The following is a 27,010-nucleotide window of genomic DNA, read 5'->3' as shown; positions in this document are numbered from 1 at the left end:
TGTATTTCGCCGGAGGCGTGCCAGAGATAAATCCCTGCAGTCGCGCTTTCCTCTGTGTCCTCGGTGGCTCTGCCATGTAAGCAGGAGATACTGGGTTCGAGTCCCGGTACACATTTTCATCTGTCCCCGTTTACGTATGTCAACGCCTGTAAGCAGATAAGGGTGTTCATTTCATTGTAATTTCAAAAAAAAAGATTCATCTGTGCTACTGTTCTGCAGAAGGTTTCCTTGGCTGCATGCCAGTGCTTACATACCCGCATCGGACTCTCGCTGGGGTGCATAAACGCCCTCAAATGAAAACTTTTTTAAGGCCGCTTACACACCTGGAGAGTATCGTGTATGGCCCCCATGAGCGCACCAAAGTGACGCAAGACGACGTGGCTTGGACTCGACTAATGTTTGAAGTATTGCTGGAGGGAATAGGCATCATGAAGCCCTGCAAGGCTGTCCATAACTTCGTAAGAGTACGAGGGGGTAAACAGCACGCTGCAAGGCATCCCAAATATGCACAGTAACGAAGTTAAAATCTTCTGGGTTATTAGGCTGCGGCATGTTTCTTACGTTTCGACTCCTCTGCTGGGATTTTCCTCAGGAAAATCCCATCAGAGGAGTGTCCACTACTGCTGGAACACCAGAAGATCCTGAGCAACATCCCAGCAGAGGGCTCGAAACGTCGATCATTTTACAAACATGACGCAGCCTAATAACCGGGAAGATTTTAACTTCAGTGACAACGACCACGAAAGCCTGCAGACTTACATGCACAATAATGTTCATGTCTGGTGAGTTTGGTGGCCAGCGGAAGTGTTTAAACTCAGAAGAGTAGTAATTTTGGGTGTCTGGGGTATGGCATTGTCCTGCTCGAATTGGCCAAGCCCGTCGGAATGCACAATGAGATGAATCGATTCAGGTGATCAGATAGGATGCTTACGTAGTGTCACCAGTCAGAGTCGTATCTACAAGAATCAGGGGATCAATATCACTTCAACTGCACATGCCCCACAACATAACAGAGCCTTCACCAGCTTGAACAGTCCCCTTCTGACATGACGTTGTCTCCACACCCGCACACGTCTGTCCGCTCGCTACAATTTGAAACGAGACTCGTCCGACCAGGCAACATGTTTCCAGTCATCAACACTCCAATGTCGGTGATAACCGGCCCAGGCGATGCGTAAAGCTATGGGTCGTGCAGTCATCAAGGGGACACGAGTGGGATTTCGGCTCCGAAAGCCCATATCGATAATGTTTCGTTGAATCGTTCACACTCTGACACCTGTCGATGGCCCAGCATTGGAATCTGCAGAAATTTGCTGAAGGATTGCACTTTTGTCACGTCGTTGGTCCCGTTCTTGCAGGATCTTTTTCCGGCCGCAGCGGTGTCGGAGATTTGACGTTTTACCGGATTCCTGATATTCACGGTACACTCGTGAAATGGTCGTGCAGGAAAATCCCCATTTCATCGCTACCTCAGAGATGCTCTGTCCCATCGCCCGTGCGCCGACTATAACACCACGTTCAAACTCACTTAAATCTTGACAATCTGCCATCGTGGCAGCAGTAACCGATCTAACAACTGCGCCAGACACTCGTCTTAGATAGGCGTTGCCGACCGCAGCGCCGTACTCTGCATGCTTATATATCACTGTACTAGAATACGAATGCCTATACCGGTTTCTTTGGTGCTGTAGTGTATTAACTTCTCGGTGGAAATGAGAGTGCGAGAGCGTCTTGCCAGATATCTCCCAGTGTTTGACACAAATATTGAATTCACATGGAGTGAGGTCGGCTGACTGTAGCGCCAAATAGGGTTGGTCCCGTAACACGAGGCAATTGAAGAAACGTGAAAAGACAGTGTGTGTCCATCAGCGAGCAGTTTTACGGTGCACTGTCATGGCGTTCCTCATTAGAAGATGCGACGAAAGAAAGATTTGGGTCACTTCACAAGTTCAAGAATCATCAGGAAACTGGAATAATGAAAAATGTGAAGAGTGGAGTTCAGGAGTTTGGTATTGCTCACAGCATCGTTTGACATGAGTGAGGAGCTTTCCAAACCACAGGCGGTGCTGCCCGAAGAGGAGTAAGTGTTTTACCACCGTTAACCACAACAACAGATTCGGCTACATCGTGTAGCAGGCAATGAGGGACCCACGCTATACAGCGGGTGCAATTGCAAACACTTTTAACGGGACTGAGAGGCACGAAGCCTCAAGCTCCACTGAGGGACCGCAACTGCAAGGGACGTGGTCTCTTTGCCCGAAATGCAGTGCTTTCTCGTCCCTTGACGGTCGTACTTCAGTGGCACCGTCTGCTGTGGTGCCGAGTCGTTGGGAGACTGGACCACGGAGCAGTGGGGTCTCGTGCTCTTCTCAGATGAGAACAGATTCGTTGTGAGTAGGGACCTGTACGTAGCATCACGCGGCGAGACATGGGAACATCCTCGAAAACGATCATTTTTGCGGTCTAGGTGTGGGGAGACAATGTTACATGGACGTACTGATCTCCAAATCTTTGAACACGGTACACTCACGGGTCAATGGTATTGTGACTTTGTACTCTTTGAAAAGTGTACAGTAGAGTTGCACTCAGCCCTGAATTCGTTTCTGTGGATGGCAATGTGCGACCGCATCGAACTGCCCAAGTGAGAATGCCTTGGAACGAAAGGATTTTCGGCAAATGGACTGGTTCGCCCGGTCTCCGACTCATATCCCGGTAGCGCGTGTGCAGTGCGGTGCAGAGAAGTGTTGCAGCACGTCCACATTCACCAACGAACATCCAGCAGTTGTCAGCCGCACTGGTGGAGGAATGGAACGACCTCCCACAAGAACTCCTTACGAACGTCGTGGCCAGCATGGCAGCGCGTTGCAGAGCTGGTCCGCCTTTTGTAATGTCCTGGGTACCATCATAAATCGCGGCCGGCCGGGGTGGCCGAGCGGTTCTAAGCGCTACAGTCTGGAACCGCGCGACCGGTACGCTCGCAGGTTCGAATCCTGCCTCGGGCATGGATGTGTGTGATATCCTTAGGTTAGTTAGGTTTAAGTAGTTCTAAGTCTAGGGAACAGATGACCTCAGACGTTAAGTCCCATAGTGCTCAGAGCCATTTGAACCAATAAATCGCGGTGACTTCAATGTAATTGTTCTCTTTGAATAGAAGTGTCATTTCTATTCGTCTAGTTCCGTATTTCTTTCAGTTATCTTCTGTAGTGTACTGTGCCAGTTCCTTCTACATATGGTACAAGTTTGTTTGAGAGTGACAAAAATGGTTCAAATGGCTCTAAGCACTATGAGACTTAACATCTGAGGTCATAAATCCCCTAGACTTAGAACTACTTAAACATAACTAACCTAAGGACTTCACACACATCCATGCCCGAGGCACGACTCGAACCTGCGACCATAGCGGCAGCACGGTTCTGGACTAAAGCGACTAGAAGCGCTCGGTCACAGCAGCCGGCTGAGAGTGACAGATTATGTGAAAGTCACCTGCGTTCTTAATTGTTCCACGCCATTGTATTAATGTGTGTAAAGTAAACAAATATGCACTGTATGGCCTCTATGGAAATATGTTTATCATCCATATATAACTGAGCAATAAAATGGGTTTTGTCCACGATCTTTAAGTGATGGAAGGTGCTAAAAAAAGTTCAGCCGGTGTTGTATACACAGCTATGAGCTATTGAGCAAAAAGTAGCAGCTCTGCTTTCCAAAGACCAAATTAACAACACCGATATACTGGCCACATAACCCTTGAAATCTGTCTAATGTTGAGAAGCTGGAACAGAGGTCGTACAGTAGAACAAAGAACTGTGCAGACGAAATTGCCAGACCGTCAAATATTGATAACATAGAACCGTACAGAAACATAGAATTATTTATGGAAGTCCAGTTACCTCCAGATACACATACAGAAAAGTCGATGGTTATGAGACTTCATACCCTCTTCAACGCTTAGGTGGCACGACAGTAATGAAATATTATTTCTAACAGGTAGCAATAAGGAAAGCTTCACACTAAATACAAAATGTATGGTAAACGTGAAGAGAAAAACAAAGTCTCATAGTACCACATGACGACAGACCATCAGAACAGAGAAGAAGAAATAAACAGCAAAGCGGAAAGACGACGCAAGATCCCCTGTGCAGCAGCTGGACCTAAAGTGGGCCGTTTGAAACAGTCGAAACCAGTCGTTTGTAAAGACAGTGTCGGAAATTAATTATTTTTTTTTAGATTTGTAAAGCGGAAGACATTCAAGAGGATAGTCGCAGTACATATGTACGACGGTTGCCTACCAAGAAACAACACCATTAGCACAGACTTACTTCTAGGTGAAAGTGGCTGTAGTGGTTACGTAAGAACGGGATACGAGTTTTGGTTGAAAATAAAGTATATACTAACATAATTAGCATATTGTACTATTCAGAACAAATGTGAACGGCAACTGTACATACATCAGACACACACACACATAATGGCGCTCCCGTAAACACAAGAGCAAGAATGCTGTACAGGCACTGTGTACATAAGGATGAGAAGATTGCGATGCAGAGAGATACTGCTGTACACTTTTTGGCCTCCTTTTTGATTTTGTGGAAGCAGCTGAAGACTCAAAAGTTAATGCATTGCATGATTTTCTTGGATTATCGTGCGGTCTTGGCGTCCAAGGTCTTTCATCCTTTACGTTGTCTCCTCTACACTGTCCATTATGTATAATTACTTTTAGTGCAAAGATTGACAACGAGTCCATATTAATTTGTACATTTTAAGTAAACAACCATTCTTTACAGACGAATGGAAAAACTAGTAGAAGCCAACCTTGGGGAAGATCAGTTTGGATTCCGTAGAAATACTGCAACACGTGAGGCAACACTGACCTTACGACCTATCTTAGAAGAAAGATTAAGGAAAGGCAAACCTACGTTCTAGCATTTGTAGACTTAGAGAAAGCTTTTGAAAATGTTGACTGAAATACTCTCTTTCAAATTCTAAAGGTGGCAGGGGTAAAATACAGGGAGCGAAAGGCTATTTACAATTTGTACAGAAACTAGATGGTAGTTATAAGAGTCAAGGGACATGAAAGGGAAGCAGTGGTTGGGAAGGGAGTAAGACAGGGTTGTAGCCTCTCCCCGATGTTATTCAATCTGTATATAGGGCAAGCAATAAAGGAAACAAAAGAATAATTCGGAGTAGGTATCAAAATCCATGGAGAAGAAATAAAAATTTTGAGGTTCGCCGATGACATTGTAATTCTAGCAGAGACAGCTAAGGACTTGGAAGAGCAGTTGAATGGAATGGACAGTGTCTTGAGAGGAGTATATAAGATGAACATCAACAAATGCAAAACGAGGATAATGGAATGTAGTAGAATTAAGTCGGGTGATGCTGAGGGAATTAGATTAGGAAATGAGACACTTAAAGTAGTAAACGAGTTTTGCTATTTGGGGAGCAAAATAACTGATGATGGTCGAAGTAGAGAGGATATAAAATGTAGACTGGCAATGGTAAGGAAAGCGTTTCTGAAGAAGAGAAATTTGTTAACATCGAGTATAGATTTAAGTGTCAGAAAGACGTTTCTGAAAGTATTTGTATGGAGAGTAGTCATGTATGGAAGTCAAACGTGGGCGATAAATAGTTTGGACAAGAAGAGAATAGAAGCTTTCGAAATGTGATGCTACAGAAGAATGCTGAAGATTAGATGGGTAGATCACATATCTAATGAGGAGGTACTGAATAGGATTGAGGAAAAGAGAATTTTGTGGCACAACTTGACCAGATGAAGAGATCGGTTGGTAGGACATGTTCTGAGGCATCAAGGGATCACCAATTTAGTATTGGAGGGCAGCGTGGAGGGTAAAAATCGTAGAGGGAGAGCAAGAGATGAATACACTAAGCAGATTCAGAAGGATGTAGGTTGCAGTAGGTACTGGGAGATGAAGAAGCCTGCACAGGATAGAGTAGCATGGAGAGCTGCATCAAACCAGTCTCAGGACTGAAGACCACAACAACAACAACAAGTAAACAACCGCTCATTTAAAAAATCCATTATACAGAGTCGTTTATCAAAGTAACCCATTTTCTAATCGTAAGTGGTAGGTTCATTGAGATATGTGTATTGTGTAGTCAAACGGATGACGGATGCCGCTCCACGTAGTACTGCACTGTTCACGTGCGGGTATAATGGTGCAGATGCAGCCTCCAGACACAGCGGTGTGTACAGCATGGCGAGAAACAACGAGCGACGCGGCATAGTGCTTACAACACTGGAAATGTAATATCGGGAGCAGCCTGGCGAGGGGGGGGGGGGGGGGGGGTTAACATCCACGCACGGCCGTCGTGACTTCGGTTTTCTGTCGTTTCCATAAACCACATCAGTCAGTGCTCACTCAGCGGAAAATCACAGTCTTGTCTGTCCCACAGCCTCATTGACGAAAGCTAGTGCTGCGTCTCTAATGATCTAGGCGTCGACGAGATGTTTATTTAACCTTCTTTCATTCCGCTATGAAGCGCGTCGTTCTTGAAGGAGAAATAATTGTTTCAGCGTGAAAGTTTTCTGAAGGTGGTAGCACGTCTTTGTCTAAAAACTGTCACTCATGAAACCAGTGTTTCGCCACGGTTACAAAGAAAGAGGTCACAGTAACAGTGGCCGAAACGATGGTTTCGTCAGTGATGGTTTTCTTTCGTTATGAATGAGATGCCATACCCAGTAAACGTTCACGTTAAGTGATTCTGGCCGCGGATGCCTACGCAGTATTAAATAACTGTTTTGTTCCTCATATTTCCTATCTTTGTTATATCCAATGAGAAATGGCATTATGTTTGATGTTTATTGCCTGTTTTTCTAATCTTCCCTGTTTACGCCTGTAGTCCCCCTATAACTGGACAGAGATAAGGTCTTTCCTCAGATACTGATTCATCACAACACCCATAGCATTCATAAAACTGTTTACTAAATGTCTAGGTCTTCAAAATACATAAGGCGACTGGTATCGGCCACATTTCGCGGTCATCTTCACACCTAATTATAACGGACAGACATAATCAAACAATGTTAGTGGTTAAAATACTACAGAGAATAACATACAAACGACGTACCATAAAGCCGCTACCGCAGTTACTCGTTACTTCACTAAACTACAGTTTGCCATACTGCACATTGTACAAATGTTGCACATTAATGTAAGACTATATATCCGCATGATAGTCTACAGGTTTGCGTCGCTGACAACAAAATACCTTCCATCGACCGGAAAATTTAGTTATTAATTTCTTCCTTGGCTCACGCAACATATTTTCATCGAATGTTTTTCGTTATTATGTGGTTAAAAGTGACAATTAAATATCGGCTACGTATTACAATTTAGCTGAGATAACTCACGTTAACAAAACGACCACAAACGTATATGATTACAAATAGTTATAGTAAGTATTCCGCATATGGCATCTACATGGCCTGTGAACGTAGATACCCTTAACCAATATTTTAATGAAGAAAAATTGCATACGGGGTGATTCAGCTCCGCTATCGCTGAATTTTGTGTAATCAGCAACGCCTTCAAATACTCCATATAAGATTTGCATATCCTCTCGATTTTTTATGCGCAAAGAATACAGAAAAATATGAACAAACCTCTTTCTAGAAAATTTAACGCACTTAGACTTTGTACTCGGATACATTATCGCCGGCGGCCACGGTTTTCCAGTTACTCGAAAAAAATGCGTTTGAAGGTCACTTTTCTGATGCCCCGCGCATTTTCTATCGCAGAGAGATCAACTGATGCAGTAGATTATGGCTTGCAGCCAGCACTTCGAAACGAGAATCAAGTTAACAGTTGCCTTGTTGTAGCGTTATATCACAGAACGAGATCAAGAGCAGTGGCGTGACCGTGTGCATGATACCCTAAACGTGGTGATGATGTTAATTTATGAAAACATTCTCTTCGATGAGCCAACAGCAATGTTATTCTCAGATGTGACCGATAAGGGCACAGTAACTCTTAGTAACGTGGTTGCCGATCAAATGCCGTAACGGATTAGGCGTATGACGGTTACAATCTGGAATACTATTATCAGCATTATTAATAAATCCAATTGGTTCTATTTAAAACCCCTAAACTGTTATTCGCTGCATTACATATAGCAGCTTTTTGAGTAATTGTATGGAAGACACAGCTGTTTACTGTAAACTGGTGTCCAATAAAGCTGGGTAGAGCAACATTCTGTGCGATATGTTACGTGTTTTATGCTTACGTATGCATGCACACTACGACAGTATTGTTATTTTAAAGCGTTGACAAATATAGACGCTGTTTTCGCTCTTGTTTACCATGACAGTGGTTACGTATTAAAATGACATGTGCATTTGTATATGCCCCCAAAGGATGACGATATACACTCCTGGAAATGGAAAAAAGAACACATTAACAACGGTGCGTCTGACCCACCATACTTGCTCCGGACACTGCGAGAGGGCTGTACAAGCAATGATCACACGCACGGCACAGCGGACACACCAGGAACCGCGGTGTTGGCCGTCGAGTGGCGCTAGCTGCGCAGCATTTGTGCACCGCCGCCGTCAGTGTCAGCCAGTTTGCCGTGGCATACGGAGCTCCGTCGCAGTCTTTAACACTGGTAGCATGCCGCGACAGCGTGGACGTGAACCGTATGTGCAGTTGACGGACTTTGAGCGAGGGCGTATGGTGGGCATGCGGAAGGCCGGGGCGTGAGGTCTCCACAGTACATCGATGTTGTCGCCAGTGGTCGGCGGAAGGTTCAAGTGCCCGTCGACCTGGGACCTGACCGCAGCGACGCACGGATGCACGCCAAGACCGTAGGATCCTACGCAGTGCCGTAGGGGACCGCACCGCCACTTCCCAGCAAATTAGGGACACTGTTGCTCCTGGGGTATCGGCGAGGACCATTCGCAACCGTCTCCATGAAGCTGGGCTACGGTCCCGCACACCGTTAGGCCGTCTTCCGCTCACGCCCCAACATCGTGCAGCCCGCCTCCAGCGGTGTCGCGACAGGCGTGAATGGAGGGACGAATGGAGACGAGTCGTCTTCAGCGATGAGAGTCGCTTCTGCCTTGGTGCCAATGATGGTCGTATGCGTGTTTGGCGCCGTGCAGGTGAGCGCCACAATCAGGACTGCATACGACCGAGGCACACAGGGCCAACACCCGGCATCATGGTGTGGGGAGCGATCTCCTACACTGGCCGTACACCTCTGGTGATCGTCGAGGGGACACCGAATAGTGCACGGTACATCCAATCCGTCATCGAACCCATAGTTCTACCATTCCTAGACCGGCAAGGGAACTTGCTGTTCCAACAGGACAATGCACTTCCGTATGTATCCCGTCCCATCCAACGTGCTCTAGAAGGTGTAAGTCAACTACCCTGGCCAGCAAGATCTCCGGATCTGTCCCCCATTGAGCATGTTTGGGACTGGATGAAGCGTCGTCTCACGCGGTCTGCACGTCCAGCGCGAACGCTGGTCCAACTGAGGCGCCAGGTGGAAATGGCATGGCAAGCCATTCCACAGGACTACATCCAGCATCTCTACGATCGTCTCCATGGGAGAATAGCAGCCTGCATTGCTGCGAAAGGTGGATATACACTGTACTAGTGCCGACATTGTGCATGCTCTGTTGCCTGTGTCTATGTGCCTGTGGTTCTGTCAGTGTGATCATGTGATGTATCTGACCCCAGGAATGTGTCAATAAAGTTTCCCCTTCCTGGGACAATGAATTCACGGTGTTCTTATTTCAATTTCAAGGAGTATAGGAGTACGTATAGGAGTACGTACCGAAATGCTGTTCGTGGTATAAACGATAGTGATTATCTAACAGCCATGACGGAGAATGGAATTCCCTTTCAATAAACTTCTGTCTGTGGCAACTGAAATAAAAAAACTTACCTCATTGCAGCATGGTGGTCAGTAAGATATTGTCTTCCTAAATAAATTCATATACTTTGTTCTTTCGTCAGTGTAAATGTTGAGAGTAAGAGATTTCAGAGGGAGTAATTTGCGTTTGTGTGTGGAAGAATTAGGGAGTGACCTTCGAACAAACAGCTTGGTGGCACTCATTCCAAAAGCACTGATACAGTGATAAGTCAAAACATTATGACCTGCTTAATAAAACGTTATACCGCTTTTGGAACGCAATTCAGAAGCTATTCGACAAGTCCTTTGTTAGTCTCCAGAGGTATGTAGTACATAAAGTAATTCCTGTAAATTTAAGCCCTGGTGGTCTGTGGGCGCGGAACTGACACTCTGTAATATCCCAATTGTATTCCATGAGGTTCACATCAGGTGAGTTTGCTGACCGAGTTCTTTGCCACGATCCCCAAATGACTATAGCACGATTCTGCCCATGTGAGTCGGACTGTTATCTTGCTGGAAGATGCCATCGCTGTCGGGGAACAGATCAGGTACAAAGGGGTGGTCCGCAATAATCTGCACGTCGTCCACAGCTATAAACAGCGCTGTCCCCACGAGCTTGTTCGACAACAATGATGGAGCAGTCACATGTGTTTAGGGCACACCGTTCAGCTCACAGTATTGAAGGTGGAACTCTGCAACGGGCGACCCCTACGTGTGCAAGCCATCACTTGCTCTAATCGTAAATAAATGTATGTCTGAAGATAAATCTTATAATCTTTCCAGAAAGGAAAAAATTATTGTTTTGGCAAAAACGATCAAATCGTGTGCTACAACCTTAATTTTTATATCTGAATTAGTAAATTTGCTCGTGGTATTTTTGTTGCCCTATGCCTGTAAACACTTTCAGAACTCAAATTAATAATCAAATTAGCTAATTGAACCTTAAAACGCTGCTGTACGAGAGAAAGCATTGCCTTATTTAAGTTTGTAACATAATGACAATTTTTATTTATCCTTTAACAACAACAACTTTCCTTGAGAGCCATCTAATAAGCCTTACACAAAACTGGCAGACACGAATCAGTTAGGAAATGGTGTTTGATAGACAAAGCATACATTGGAGTTTAAGCTATACTAATTCTCCCCTGAGTTAATCACTTTTATAACGCAATCTGACTTTGTGTACATGAATCCACTGAGGGGCCCAACTCTGCTCAAATGGAATTAACTGCGATCAAGTATACCACAAACTCCACTCCTGGAAATTGAAATAAGAACACCATGAATTCATTGTCCCAGGAAGGGGAAACTTTATTGACACATTCCTGGGGTCAGATACATCACATGATCACACTGACAGAACCACAGGCACATAGACACAGGCAACAGAGCATGCACAATGTCGGCACTAGTACAGTGTATATCCACCTTTCGCAGCAATGCAGGCTGCTATTCTCCCATGGAGACGATCGTAGAGATGCTGGCTGTAGTCCTGTGGAACGGCTTGCCATGCCATTTCCACCTGGCGCCTCAGTTGGACCAGCGTTCGTGCTGGACGTGCAGACCGCGTGAGACGACGCTTCATCCAGTCCCAAACATGCTCAATGGGGGACAGATCCGGAGATCTTGCTGGCCAGGATAGTTGACTTACACCTTCCAGAGCACGTTGGGTGGCACGGAATACATGCGGACGTGCATTGTCCTGTTGGAACAGCAAGTTCCCTTGCCGGTCTAGGAATGGTAGAACGATGGGTTCGATGACGGTTTGGATGTACCGTGCACTATTCAGTGTCCCCTCGACGATCACCAGAGGTGTACGGCCAGTGTAGGAGATCGCTCCCCACACCATGATGCCGGGTGTTGGCCCTGTGTGCCTCGGTCGTATGCAGTCCTGATTGTGGCGCTCACCTGCACGGCGCCAAACACGCATACGACCATCATTGGCACCAAGGCAGAAGCGACTCTCATTGCTGAAGACGACACGTCTCCATTCGTCCCTCCATTCACGCCTGTCGCGACACCGCTGGAGGCGGGCTGCACGATGTTGGGGCGTGAGCGGAAGACGGCCTAACGGTGTGCGGGACCGTAGCCCAGCTTCATGGAGACGGTTGCGAATGGTCCTCGCCGATACCCCAGGAGCAGCAGTGTCCCTAATTTGCTGGGAAGTGGCGGTGCGGTCCCCTACGGCACTGTGTAGGATCCTACGGTCTTGGCGTGCATCCGTGCGTCGCTGCGGTCCGGTCCCTGGTCGACGGGCACGTGCACCTTCCGCCGACCACTGGCGACAACATCGATGTACTGTGGAGACCTCACGCCCCACGTGTTGAGCAATTTGGCAGTATGTCCACCCGGCCTCCCGCATGCCCACTATACGCCCTCGCTCAAAGTCCGTCAACTGCACATACGGTTCACGTCCACGCTGTCGCGGCATGCTACCAGTGTTAATGACTGCGATGGAGCTCCGTATGCCACGGCAAACTGGCTGACACTGACGGCGGCGGTGCACAAATGCTGCGCATCTAGCGCCATTCGACGGCCAACACCGCGGTTCCTGGTGTGTCCGCTGTGCCGTGCGTGTGATCATTGCTTGTACAACCCTCTCGCAGTGTCCGGAGCAAGTATGGTGGGTCTGACACACCGGTGTCAATGTGTTCTTTTTTCCATTTCCAGGAGTGTAGGTTCACCTGAGAACAGGGAGCTGTGGATATCACAACTGTGGATATCACAAGTATACGCCGGTGTCATTAAACTGCTCGCTGTGGGCGAGGAGCGGTGCGCTGTGGCAGCTGCATGTTTCGACGCGTCCACGAAAATATGCAAACTACGCGGCCTGGCATTCTGATCATCAGAACGCGGGGAACTTGCCTATGAGAGCCCTGAAATACCAGCAGATTTCAATGTGAGGTGCAGCCCTCCGCTGGTCTGGCCAAGCCGATTTGCTCGTAGGCACAACGGTGCGTTCTTCAATTGTCAAACGTCAGACAGCCGACTCAGGACGAATAAATTCACCCTCGTGACACACGACATACTCTTGGAAAGTACCACTAACTCTTAGTCCACCACAAGATACGGACTGCAAGTCTCAAACGGCTCTGAGCACTATGGGACTTAACATCTGAGGTCATCAGTCCCCTAGCCCTACAATTACTTAAACCTAACTAACCTGGGGACATCAGACAGATCCATACGCGAGGTATTATTCAAACCTCCGACCGTAGCAGAAGCGCGGTTCCAGACTGAAACACCTAGAACCGCTCGGCCACTGCGGAAGACCTGAAGACATGAAGTTCTCCATCAGAGAAGGACTCCAGAAGATGAAGCCCCAATCACCACCACATCCCACTAAGCCTCAGTACAGGAGCCTAATTATCAAAAATGAAACCGCCCCCACGTACCAAAACCCAACCGAACTATCCTCTACTCATTGAATCTCCACTGCTGACTATTCTGCTGGCCTGATAGCCAATCCAGACACAACACCAGGGCTGTCACACTGGGGAAGCAAGCCTCCACTTTGCTTACCGTGAGAGGAATCAGTCAGCCACTCCGAATCTCTCATATGTGAGAAAAGTAGATTTTGGACTGGTGAGGCCTCGTTCTCACGGTAAGCATGGCCACGTTTTGGCATAAAACATCTACCTAGAGGGGACCATAGTCCCTCATTTAGAGAGTGATCTAATGTTTCCGGGCCAACCATTTCCGATTTCTGAAAGAAGGGTGTTAAGCTTCCCAGACAGTCATACTCGTGAAATATATGTTTTTGCCGGTCGCTATAGGAACCTTGCGACTTCCTGTGTCAGAGTATGGGCAGTCGGTTTACAGTCCTACGTCCAGTAAACACGTACATCGGACGCCTTGTCCGTATTGTCCCAACTTCTAACATGAGAATGGACAAAATTTTATGACTTTCCCACCATTTGCAGAAAACTTCAGTTTACAGCAATCTCTCTCAAGCGGCTTCCTCCACACACTTTCTACCGTACAGCCGCCTTTGCGACGGACTGCTGCCTCGCCTAGGTAAAATGTTTTGCAAACTGGCGTCCTTCTATCCAACCCTGAGCAGAAGGAGGAGACGGCTTCGACCAGAAGTCCTCTTCAGGTAATATCCAGTAAGCACTGATTCCCAGAACCCCTCACAAGACCAGGACGTTGCTCTCAGCATTAATGACCCCCCAATTCATCTCTCTCCCTGTTCTCTCTCACCTGCGCTATGGCCTCTTGAGTAAAAGTCCTCTACAGGCTACTCATACAGTTATACGAACATTCTGACCATAATTTCCCCATGTAAAAAAGACTTAAGCCACACATACCAAATGCAGTACTGACAAAACACCTGCACTATGGCCTCTTGAGTACAAGTCCTCTACAGGCTACTCATGCAGTTATACGAACATTCTGACCACAATTTCTCCATGTAAAAAAGTCTTAAGCCACACATACCAAATGCAGTACTGAAAAACACCGAGATCGAGACCAAAAATATGAACATTAATCTGACTGACAATGTTGTTAAAGTGAGGGAGTGGTGTGACATCTTTCATGTGTTCTCACGTTCAGTCAACGACATCATCAGTAGGCACGGGAACATCTAGATTGGAGCATGAATCACGTAGCTTGCTACAACGAGTCATTGTTTACGTCCAGATACGCTGTCATTCCGACTAACAGATGGTCGAAATGTGCACTGGGCCATAGCCGCAGGCCAGCTTGGACAGTATAATGCTATGGGGAGTTCCATTTGTCCTGCGACATTAATCGATGGCACCATGACAGCTGTGGACTTCGTGAAAGTAATTGTGAACCACTCGTATCCGTTTGTATTTGATGTGTTCTCCGGCGATGATGGCATCTTCGAGCAGCATAACCCTCTCACAAGGCCAGAATCGTGCTACAGTCATTTGAGTGCTCTGACAGTGAATTCACATTAATGTGCTGATCATTTTATTCGCCTTATATGAACCCGATTCAACGCATCTGGGACGCTATATGACAGCCACATCCGCGCCTGCAAACCCGTAACGTACTGTGTCACAAGTGCGGAAGTGCGTAGATATCTAATGCCACATTCCCCCAGATACCTGTGAATTCCACTGTATTGGATTCCAAAGATGGATAAAGAAGCTGCGTGGACATGCCGTAAAGTGTTGCCTCCGTGAAAACTCTTAAAGTTCTTTAAATAAAACAAACCTTATTAATATTCCACATCCTCAGTCTTCATGTCTATATATTTATTTCCCAATGTAGTCATCCTGACGACGAAATCAGGTATCCCAACGTGAGACCAGTTTGTCGGTAAGGTCACCTCAGAATGTTTGACTCTGTTGACGGAGCCACAACCTTACCTCTGCTCGCACAATTTCATCACTATCAAAGTGAAGTTTAGCCCTAAGCACTATGGAAGCTAACTTCTGAGGTCATCAGTCCCCAAGAACTTAGAACTACTTAAACCTAACTAACATAAGGACACCACACACATCCATACCCGAGGCAAGATTCCAACCTGCGACCGTAGCAGTCGTGCGGTTCCAGACTGTAGCGCCTAGAACCGGTCGGCAACCTCGGCCGTCTTCAAAGTGAAGTGTTCGCAGATTTTCTTTAAGTTCTGGAAGTAGATAAAATCGGGGACTGTGTGGAGTACGATCGATGACATTTAACCTAAGGCCTCGGATTGCAGCAGATGTGACAGACCTCCTGTGTGGTCTGGCATTGTCATGCTGAAGGACCGGGTGCTCTATGTGCGGACGAACTCTTCGAATTCGAAACTCGATTACAACATGCTGTTTCTCACGCACCGACATAATTACGTTCCACAGCGTCATGTTACAGGCTACAATTCTGAACACTCCCTCTACTGCATGTCTTCGTGTTGGCCAAACTCTACCTTGGTCAGCAATCCCGTCGGATTTCTCCCCAATTGAGAACGTTTTGAGTATTTCGGGCAGGCCCTTCCAACCACCTCAGGATTTTGACGATCTAAAGCGCAAATTGGACAGAATTTGGTATGACGTTCCTCAGGAGGACGTCCGACAACTTTATCAATTAGTGCCAAGTCAAATAACTGGTTTTATAACTGGTAGGCATGGACCAATGTGTTATTGACTTGTTCAGTTTGTAAAGCTCTTTCTCCTGAATAAATCTTTCAGTTTTTCTGAAATGGTAATTATTTGTTTTTTAGTACATGTACATCACATCTACATCTACATAGATACTCCGCAGTCTACCATACGGTGCGTTGCGGAGGGTACCTCCTACCACAACTAGCATCTTCTCTCTCTGTTCCACTCCCAAACAGAACGTGGGGAAAATGACTGCCTATAAGCCTCTGTACAAGCCCTAATCTCTCTTATCTTATCTTTGTGGTCTTTCCGCGAAATATAAGATGGCGACAGTAAAATTGTACTGCAGTCAGCCTCAAATGCTGGTTCTCGAAATTCCCTCAGTAGCGATTCACGAAAAGAACGCCTTCTTTCCTCCAGAGACTCCCATCCGAGTTCCTGAAGCATTTCCGTAACACTCGTGTGATGACCAAACCTACCAGTAACAAATCTAGCAGCCCGCCTCTGAATTGCTTCTATGTCCTCCCTCAATCCGACCTGATAGGGTACTGCTCGAGCAGTACTCAAGAATAGGTCGTGTTAGTGTTTTATAAGCGGTCTCCTTTACAGATGAAACACAACTTCCCAAAACTCTTCCAATGAACTGAGGGCGACTATGCGCCTTCCCCACAACAGTCATTACATGCTTGTCCCACTTCATATCGTTCTGCAATGTTACGCCCAGATATTTAATCGACATGACTGTGTCAAGCGCTACGCTACTAATGGAGTATTCAAAGATTACGGGTTTCTTTTTCCTATTCATCTGCATTAATTTACATTTAGCTATATTTAGAGTTAGCTCCCATTCTTTATACTAATCACAAATCCTGTCCAAGTCATCTTGTATTCTCCCACAGTCACGCAACGACGACACCTTCCCGTACACCACACGATCATCAGCAAACAGCCGCACATTGCTATCCACCCTATCCAAAAGATCATGTAGATAGAAAACAACAGCGGACCTACCACACTTCCCTGGGGCTCTCCAGATGATACGCTCACCTCCGATGAACACTCACCATCGAGGACAACGTACATCTGCCGATTTCTGTCCCATTTGGATAATTCTTTCGTGGTCCGTGGTTTTTCTGTCTTAGATTGTATGTATACATGCAGAATAAAAGATGTAGAATGTTAATAACATTTGTTTTATTTAAAAGGCTTTGAGAGTTTACACATAAAAATTTCAGAGGCATTACCTTTTCAGCACGCCAGGACGAAAGTACCTTTCGCAATGATGCGTCATTGCCAAGCACCTTTATGAAACTTGTACCATACCATAATGTAGCATAGCATAGTTCTAGAAGGTAACTGAAATAAATACGCAATGAGACGAACAGAAGTGATGCTTACATTCAAAGCCAATAATTACTCTGGAGACATCGCGACCATACCATAATACAGCATAGCATAGTTCTAGAAGGTAACTGAAATAAATCCGCAATGAGAAGAACAGAAGTAATGCTTACATTCAAAGCCAATAATTACTCTGGAGACATCGCGATTTATAATGGTCCAATGGACAACGAGAGCGATCATTTTCTACACTGTTCCTTGGTGCATTACGTGTCCCCCCATTCGCTTTATGAGGGAACGTACAGCATTGTCGAAGGTGGTCTTTTGGTGATCCGAGTGTTATAGTGAGGAGAGGCACCATGTTGCGTGGGTGCAATAACCTCCAAATAATTTAACCCCGTATACTGCCCCGTCAACGTTAGCGTGACAGTGTACTCGTTCCCAATAAGCGTCTTTTCAGGGATGCGTAAGATTGAGATTTTTTTTTTTTTTCGATGACATTGCGCCACAGCGTCTTACAGCGTATGGAGCAGCTCTTGCACGTCCACATGCACCTACGACCACTCAACGGTTGTTAACCACGCTGGGGGGAGAATAGAACGCCCTACCACAAGAAATCCTTACTTACCGGGCTTGTGGCCAGCATGGGACACGTTCGTTGTGGTCGCACACCCTGTTAAGAACTATGCCCCTTCTTTTGTATTGTCCGAGAGACCAGCATGAATAGCAATGACTTAATGTCGTTATTGTCTTTCGATAAAAGTGTCATTTCTGTTCGTCTCATTGCGTATTTCTTTCAGTTACTTTCTATTCTGTACTGTACTGTAGTAGTTCATTCTATCTATGGTCCAAGTTTCATCGAAATATGTCACTTGGCAGTACTGTTTGGTTTTGCACACTACTGTAGTAAGCAAGCGGTCATAATGCTGTGGATTATTAATGCTATTACTCTCTGTGTATTTTTCAGCCAACGCACTTAGTGACACGTGGCGAACACTTCATTGTTCTTGATCGACTTTTCGCAGAAGGTACGACATTGGACCCAATCTATAATTCACCTGCTACGCCCAGCCGGCCGCAGTGGCTATGCGGTTCTAGGCGCTTCATTCTGGAACCGCGCGACCGCTACGGTCGCAAGTTCGAATCCTGCCTCGGGCATGGATGTGTGTGACGTCCTTAGGTTAGTTAGGTTTAATTAGTTCTAATTTCTAGGGGACTGATGACCTCAGATGTTAAGTCCCATAGTGCTCAGAGCCATTTGAACCATTTGCTACGCCCAGCTTCTCACTGCAGCTCCGTTATGGACGGCAGATTATGACTCATTTCTCTTATATTTTCACTTATATCAATGTATTTTAGAAATAAGATTTACGTTGCAAAGAAGTTGTAATATATCTGGCTCTACAGCCACACATTCGGCTACAAGAAGCTCTTCTTAGAGCAGCTGAGAAAGCAGAAGCGGCAAGATGACGTAATGTTATGTGACGTACCGATGACAGACGGTCTGTTCGGTACGGGTATCGTGAGACAGACCGCCTAAATTGTAGTCCTTCTCCGCTGTTAGCTGCTGCATTCAGAAGTTGTGCGTCAAAATAATAATCTTCTATTATTAACATTAGACAAACTAAACGGCGTCTTTACTTGAATTTCATATTTCAAGCATTTCTCAATATCGTACTATCATTCCATTATATCACAAGTATCAATAAGCAGCAGAATAATAAACAACTGGTAAATCAAAAGGCAGACGAAGCACTTCGGAGATCATCGGATCACGTATAACCTGGGTGGCGGGCGAAGTGGTTCGGCTGTCAGATCAGAGCTGGTTCAGCAGTCACGGAGGACAGACATGTCGTCAGCCACGGTTGGTGTTAGTTAAGACTTAGTAATGTATGCTGTGTAAATCAGAACCGGTTGCGATGCCTTAAAGGACAGACATGTCTGGCGCGGTCGGTGTCAGGTTAAAACTTTATTAGCATTGTATGATTATATGGACATGTAGCTGAGAACAGTGTGGTTGCAATTGCGGAAATACACAGTTCATTAATGTTTCGAAAAATAGAAATTATTTGTTACTCTATAAAGGAATCTAATTGTGCAGTTTGTCGTGTTCTGCCAATATAAAGCCAGTGGAATCCCGTATAAACAAACTGACTGGAAATTTAATCATTCCTAAAATAAACAGTTCCTCGCTAAGGGTTTCTTACAGCTGCAAGGTTACGGACTCACGACTTGTGTGCTGTTTTCTGCGCAAGGGACAACAACTGTAGAAGAGTGCAGGTTGGCGAGCGTTTATTAGAACGTTCGCATTCAACCCTGGGCGGTGGAACCAAACAGTCACCTCGCGTGTACTGTAGTCTTAGCACAAATGAGATCAGTGACGCGTCATCTGTGGTAACACAGAGGAAGTGTGAGGGAAAGAAATATTTTTGAGGGAAGAGGTTTACCATACACACGTGTATATCACCTCTCTTTAACTCTCTCTTTCTACAAGCAGTAAAATAATTTTGTTTTTACAACGTACAAAATAGTTATAAGGGAATAAGCACGATATCTGAAGAAAAGTTGCACTTACCTTGGCGTAGTGTTATCAGTGTCAAGGCTTCATCCATTGTGTCGCCGTAGCCCATAAAAACATTTGTCCTGGGTTCTTGGTAATGACTAAAGCCGAAAAATTATAATTACTCTTTTCAATTCTAGTTTATTCATACTTATTTGAAACATTACTTTTGTTGACATTTCAATATATCATCAAACACACAAACTATAAAACTTGCTCATACTATACAAACATCATAGTCTGTCTGAGAGCGATATAATGGTACACTACGTCTAAGAACGATATATGTAACAAAATATTCCAAATTCGTATTAATATGACTTTTGTAATTGAAATCGTTTATCAGTTTTAATTTATATATTTTTTCTGAAAATAATTATGTAAGTGAGGGTTTACAGACCACATGATTAATAACAAGGGTTGCAAATTTTCACAATACGTGAAACAGAAGCTTCTCAATCTCGTTATCGACAGTAAAATTTGTTTAAAAATGACATTGAAATTTACACATTATTGTATCTAACGTAGACCAAATTTCAGATCATGTATTTTGAAAATTATAACTATTTATTTTCATAGTGTAAGATCGACATCTGATAATGTATCGAAATACGACAAAAATATATTTACGGACAATTGTATTTGACAGTTACGAAACCTTATAAGCTTTCATAATAAGAAATAAATAAGTGAACTCAAGTCTGGCTAAAATTTAAATGTGTAATATCTTTTTATATTCTACTAATTATCCCTGCACTTTCTACGAGTGAATTACGTTTCCTACTTGACCATCTACACTCCTGGAAATTGAAATAAGAACACCGTGAATTCATTGTCCCAGGAAGAGGAAACTTTATTGACACATTCCTGGGGTCACATACATCACATGATCACACTGACAGAACCACAGGCACATAGACACAGGCAACAGAGCATGCACAATGTCGGCACTAGTACAGTGTATATCCACCTTTCGCAGCAATGCAGGCTGCTATTCTCCCATGGAGACGATCGTAGAGATGCTGGATGTAATCCTGTGGAACGGCTTGCCATGCCATTTCCACCTGGCGCCTCAGTTGGACCAGCGTTCGTGCTGGACGTGGAGACCGCGTGAGACGACGCTTCATCCAGTCCCAAACATGCTCAATGGGGGACAGATCCGGAGATCTTGCTGGCCAGGGTAGTTGACTTACACCTCCTAGAGCACGTTAGGTGGCACGGGATACATGCGGACGTGCATTGTCCTGTTGGAACAGCCAGTTCCCTTGCCGGTCTAGGAATGGTAGAACGATGGGTTCGATGACGGTTTGGATGTACCGTGCACTAATCAGTGTCCCCTCGACGATCACCAGAGGTGTACGGCCAGCGTAGGAGATCGCTCCCCACACCATGATGCCGGGTGTTGGCCCTGTGTGCCTTGGTCGTATGCAGTCCTGATTGTGGCGCTCACCTGCACGGCGCCAAACACGCATACGACCATCATTGGCACCAAGGCAGAAGCGACTCTCATCGCTGAAGACGACTCGTCTCCATTCGTCCCTCCATTCACGCCTGTCGCGACACCACTGGAGGCGGGCTGCACCATGTTGGGGCGTGAGCGGAAGACGGCCTAACGGTGTGCGGGACCGTAGCCCAGCTTCATGGAGACGGTTGCGAATGGTCCTCGCCGATACCCCAGGAGCAACAGTGTCCCTAATTTGCTGGGAAGTGGCGGTGCGGTCCCCTACGGCACTGCGTAGGATCCTACGGTCTTGGCGTGCATCCGTGCGTCGCTGCGGTCCGGTCCCAGGTCGACGGGCACGTGCACCTTCCGCCGACCACTGGCGACAACATCGATGTACTGTGGAGACCTCACGCCCCACCTGTTGAGCAATTCGACGGTACGTCCACCCGGCCTCCCGCATGCCCACTATACGCCCTCGCTCAAAGTCCGTCAACTGCACATACGGTTCACGTCCACGCTGTCGCGGCATGCTACCAGTGTTAAAGACTGCGATGGAGCTCTGTATGCCACGGCAAACTGGCTGACACTGACGGCGGCGGTGCACAAATGCTGCGCAGCTAGCGCCATTCGACGGCCAACACCGCGGTTCCTGGTGTGTCCGCTGTGCCGTGCGTGTGATCATTGCTTGTACAGCCTTCTCGCAGTGTCCGGAGCAAGTATGGTGGGTCTGACACACCGGTGTCAATGTGTTCTTTTTTCCATTTCCAGAATTGATGTGCAATGTAGTACAGTACAATTACTATTCCATGAGCGCGACATTACTCTTTGTAATATTCTCTCTGGTGTGTTGAGTGGACTTCTAGGATCTTCTCCGTGGCTAATAGCCGCATTAAATAACTGTAATTTTGCTATCGAGATTACTGTAAGAAAGAGATTGAAAATATATTGTAGGCTACTCAAGAAAATATATACTGAGCACTTACAAAAAAGGTGTGTAAGGAATTTCATTAGCCGCCCAGTGTGACCAAGCGGTTCGAGGCGCTTCAGTCTGGAACGGCGCGACCGCTACGGTTGCAGGTTCGAATCCAGCCTCGGGCATGGATGTGTGTGCTGTCCTTAGGTTAGTTAGGTTGAAGTAGTTGTAAGTTCTAGGGGACTGATGACCTCTGATGTTAAGTCCCATAGTGCTCAGATCCATTTGAACCATTTCAATTTCATTATATATGTATTCTCGAATTGGAAATTTGCACGGAGGTGTCGTTTCGTTGGTAATCAGAAGGGAACTTCAAATGAATTGGAAATGAACCTGCAATTATTGGCTCCAAGAGCTCCATTATTTCATCGGATAATTAAACTCTATCCAAGCAAACTTTCCGCTTGATGTGAGGTTTCCCGACTTACTACGCAACGCAAGAAAACCAAGACATTTTATTTACACAGGATTGCAGATCGCTTCGAATCAAGGAGGCTGCAGACAAGGAGAGTCATCGTCCGATTCTGATTAAACAAGTAAAGCTTAATTATAACTTTCTTGAGAGTCTGTGATGACTGTGATATGGCTGCTTATTAATGAGATCGTTAATAAAATACTAATAACTACTTTTCCTCTTCACCAGCAACTAGTATAAACACAATATTAATTAAAATTATGAATGATATGGAACACTACATTACTTGAACAGAAGGTCCGCGGATTCATTGTAGGATACAGCGAGAGTCTTGGCGACCTGCTCTGAAGCACTGCAAGCTACCAGGCCGCGTTGCGAGCGTGGACCAGCCGCACCACTACTTCATACTGCAGGACGAGGCTCAGACGAGGTAAGCAGCTCCACTCGTGGCCCTCGCGGAAGAGTTGGAGTAGGCTTTAACGGCGTGTGGAGAGCGCTTAATCTGCCCCTCCTTTTAGCGCGAGAATGCTCGCTGTGTTGCCTGCATCTAAGGCGCCGGTGGAGCTCACTGGCTTGTAAGGCTGCATAGCAGGGGCTGGCGAAGGCTTTCTCGCATACTGCAGCTTCTCGAAAATCTACATCAGGCGGCCTCCGAGCATTTGAGCGTTGGCGTCCCGGCTGAAAAGTTCTTTGTTGTCGCCGTTATTACCGTGTACCGCTAAACGGCATTCTTGCCACGATACAACTTAACAGAATGATGGAAACGATCAGATTGTAAGCTGTCAGGCAAATCCAACACCTTCCATGAAAACCCTGACATGATAAGCAAATCCAGTAGTATGTCACATAGCAACGAATAAATTGTGACATTAAATTAACCAAAGTAATACGAGTAACGAGTGAGCAAATGGAATACCACAGACTAACACAAGTATGCCTAAATGCATGTCATACCTTCCCACCGTGAGACAGACGCAGTTCCGACGGGAGAAACGAGAACAGAAGCCGAGAGCAGAACCGCGTTAAGCTATAAGGCCCTACGATACGGGACGGACTGGACACCCACGTCGCCAGCCTATTGCTAAGACCACACCATCCGCAAGTTTTAGTGTAAGACTTTTTCACGTCTTGTTACGTCAAGGACCAACCCCCAGCCCATGTTAAAAGCTAGAGCCCTCCAGAAAAAGAGTATAGATCTTATGATAACACAAAAAGAGCCACGCCACCCGCAAGTTTTAGCGTGAGACATTTTCGCGTCTCTATTGCGTTAGGACCACCCCCCAGCCCATGTTAAAAGATAGAGCGCTCCAGAAGAACAGTATAGATCTTACGATAACGCTAAAAGGACCACACCAGCTGCAAGTTTTAGCGTGAGACTTTTTCGCGTCTCTGTTACGTTGCAAACTTTAAAAACATTGCCCCACCACGAAAAGTATAACGTTTCTTATTGCATAGACAGAATTTTTGTAGGCGGAGCTTAAGGTTAACATTGAGACCGTGATTGGTCAGATGAATACACAGTTAAATAGTTTGTTTTTTTTTAACCAACTTCGGTAAATGGTGGTAAGAAAAAGTTAGGAGAAGTTAGTTAGTTCCGAGACGGCGAGCTGGATGGCTGCTGCGCCGGCCGCCGCCCCCTGACGAACACCAACTAGGTAATTAATGCACGCAATGCCGGATAACAGCGCATAAAGCTTCACTCAGAACTGCAGACGTCTTATATGTTACACCCCCTTTTTGCGTAATACTAGTGTCGATCGTCAATTAAAGCTCATGGTGTTCACATTTTCCACTTCAAGTAAAAATCTGAAACGCGATGATTTCTCTGTTATATAGTTATTGAGAAGCCACATCGGCCACTGTAATTTACGACAAGTTAGATAAGTAATTAACGATAATTGGGGGTCTATGTAGACCATTTTGATAGTTTTCTCTTTTGTGAAACTTAATTTAAACCTAGATTATAGATGTGATATGGCATAGGTCACCCTTCGATCCATTGTAGAACTGGGAAACCCATTCATGGAATATTCGTTCATATTTTTGTTGAACGCAGTTGGTTTTTACCATCCTGTATTAAAACACTTCCTTTTATCAATAGTGCAATTTATAAACAATGTTTTGTGAGTAGAATAAAATTTCCAATGGTAAACTTAACTGCTTTTTCGGCGTTATTTTAACAGCTAACTAAAAATAGGAAAGCCTTGAACCCCTTCCACTAAATTTAATTAGTATTAAGATTCTTTTACAGGGAGTGCAGTGGAGCTGACGCTGATATCATTAAGTATTTGGTTATATCAACGCTAGTCTCACTGAACTCTTCTGAATTCTACATGTCATGTGTGGTCTGGCGTCTCCTTACCAGCAACAGGTCCCAGGTTCAAACTAGTCAATTCCCTAAAAAACACGCTCAGAGCGTCGTTGCGCGAAAGTGGTAGGGAGACACGATATAGAACAAACAGACACCACCCAGAATGTTAGAAGATGTACCACTAAGAGACAATGCCAGGAAGTTGCATGTACCCGCCCCCTTGGGTATCTTAATTGTCTAACTAATTTGATGCTGGTCAGCTACATTGGTTTATAGGCTACAGTCTGCCTTGTAAATTTTTCTGTTAACTTTTAATAATGTTGTAATTGCAAGCAGAATTATGGTCAGTTGTGTAATTAAAAATGTTCCAAACACCACTTGGTTAGCGATTAGAAATAAAAAATGTTTATTCATCTTTTGCTGAATGGCGAGAAAGCAACAACGACATTCGGAGTCACTAGCTAGATAAGAGAAGTTGGATAACAGAAGCTCGTGGAGCTATGTGCAAAAAATTCCAAGTCCATGTACGCTTCAGCTCAAAATTAGTGTGCACAGAACCACTGGTCAAAACAATAACAAGTCCAAACGTTTCGCTACTTAAATTGTCAAAAATATACACAAGTTCTTTTGCGATTCTGCTCAGAGTTAGTCCACGACATTAACGGTCGAAAAAAGTATTAACGTAAATCTGTTTGAAGTTCGGCAACCTTTCTAAGTTTCGGAGCTCCTGCACAAAAGTGTTAACTTCCACGAAACTGTCACCCGAAAAATTTCTCTCCAGTCGCTACTGACACGTCTCTCATAAACTGACACAGCTGTACGCGCTTGCCTTTCAAAACGAACTTTCTTTTGTCAGTATGACCACTGTCCTCAAATACTGCCATTCAAAAAATTCGGTGACTGGTTCTGTTCCTGGCGTACAGGTGTCAGCACATCAGCTACGGTGGCAGCTTGAACTAACAACTGTAAGCAACAAGTGTGTTTTCGACCAAAGCAACAGATGTACATTCGACCTGTCAGTCAGCCGGCCAGTCAGTATTAAGTAGTGGACGTGTGACCGTCATGCGTCAGCCTTTTTGTATCATAAACCGAAACGGAGCAACATCTCTAAACCAAGTATTAAAGACATTCTCCAGAATCTTTCGACGGCGAAAAACGTATGTTCAAAGGTGTTCCCCAACTCTGGATTCCCAAACAAAATCAACGATGCGTGGGCGCCTGTCACAACTTGATTGAAATGTAAAATGCAAACAAATCTTTTCGGAAAAAATCATCATGGGTGATGACACTTGGTTTTTCCATACGTTGTTGTTGTTGTGGTCTTCAGTCCTGAGACTGGTTTGATGCAGCTCTCCATGCTACTCTATCCTGTGCAAGCTTCTTCATCTCCCAGTACCTACTGCAACCTACATCCTTCTAAATCTGTTTAGCGTACTCATCCCTTGGTCTCCCTCTACGATTTTTACCCTCCACGCTGCCCTCAAATACTAAATTGGTGAGCCGGCCGCGGTGGCCGTGCGGTTCTAGGCGCATTAGTCCGGAATCGCGGGACTGCTACGGTCAAAGGTTCGATTCCAGCCTCGGGCATGGATGTGTGTGATGTCCTTAGGTTAGTTAGGTTTAAGTAGTTCTAAGTTCTAGGGGGCTGATGACCTAAGATGTTAAGTCCCATAGCTCTTAGAGGTATTTCTAAACTAAATTGGTGATCCCTTGATGCCTCAGAATATGCCCTACCAACCGATCCCTTCTTCTGGTCAAGTAGTGCCACAAAATTTCTCTTTTCTCCAATTGAATTCAGTACCTCCTCATTAGTTATGTGATCTACCCATACAATCTTCAGCATTCTCCTGCAGCACCAGATTTCGAAAGCTTCTATTCTCTTCATGTCTAAACTATTTATCGTCCACGTTTTTCTTCCATACATGGCTACACTCCATACAAATACTTTCAGAAACGACTTCCTGACATTTAAATCTAAACTCGATGTTAACAAATTTCTCTTCTTCAGAAACGCTTTCCTTGCCATTGCCA

The 27,010-nt window shown here is 45.3% G+C and overlaps 1 protein-coding gene across 2 annotated transcripts in view; it reads left to right on the top strand.

Annotated features, from left to right (window-relative positions):
* The window catches only part of LOC126365777 (glutamyl aminopeptidase-like), a 790,794-nt gene that overhangs the window by 163,252 nt on the left and 600,532 nt on the right, over positions 1 to 27,010 (top strand). The gene's annotated exons all lie outside the window — the stretch shown is intronic.

Source organism: Schistocerca gregaria, chromosome 4 (assembly GCF_023897955.1).
Source record: "Schistocerca gregaria isolate iqSchGreg1 chromosome 4, iqSchGreg1.2, whole genome shotgun sequence".
NCBI classification, from domain to species: Eukaryota; Metazoa; Arthropoda; class Insecta; order Orthoptera; family Acrididae; genus Schistocerca; species Schistocerca gregaria.
This window is presented reverse-complemented; position numbering and strand designations above follow the sequence as displayed.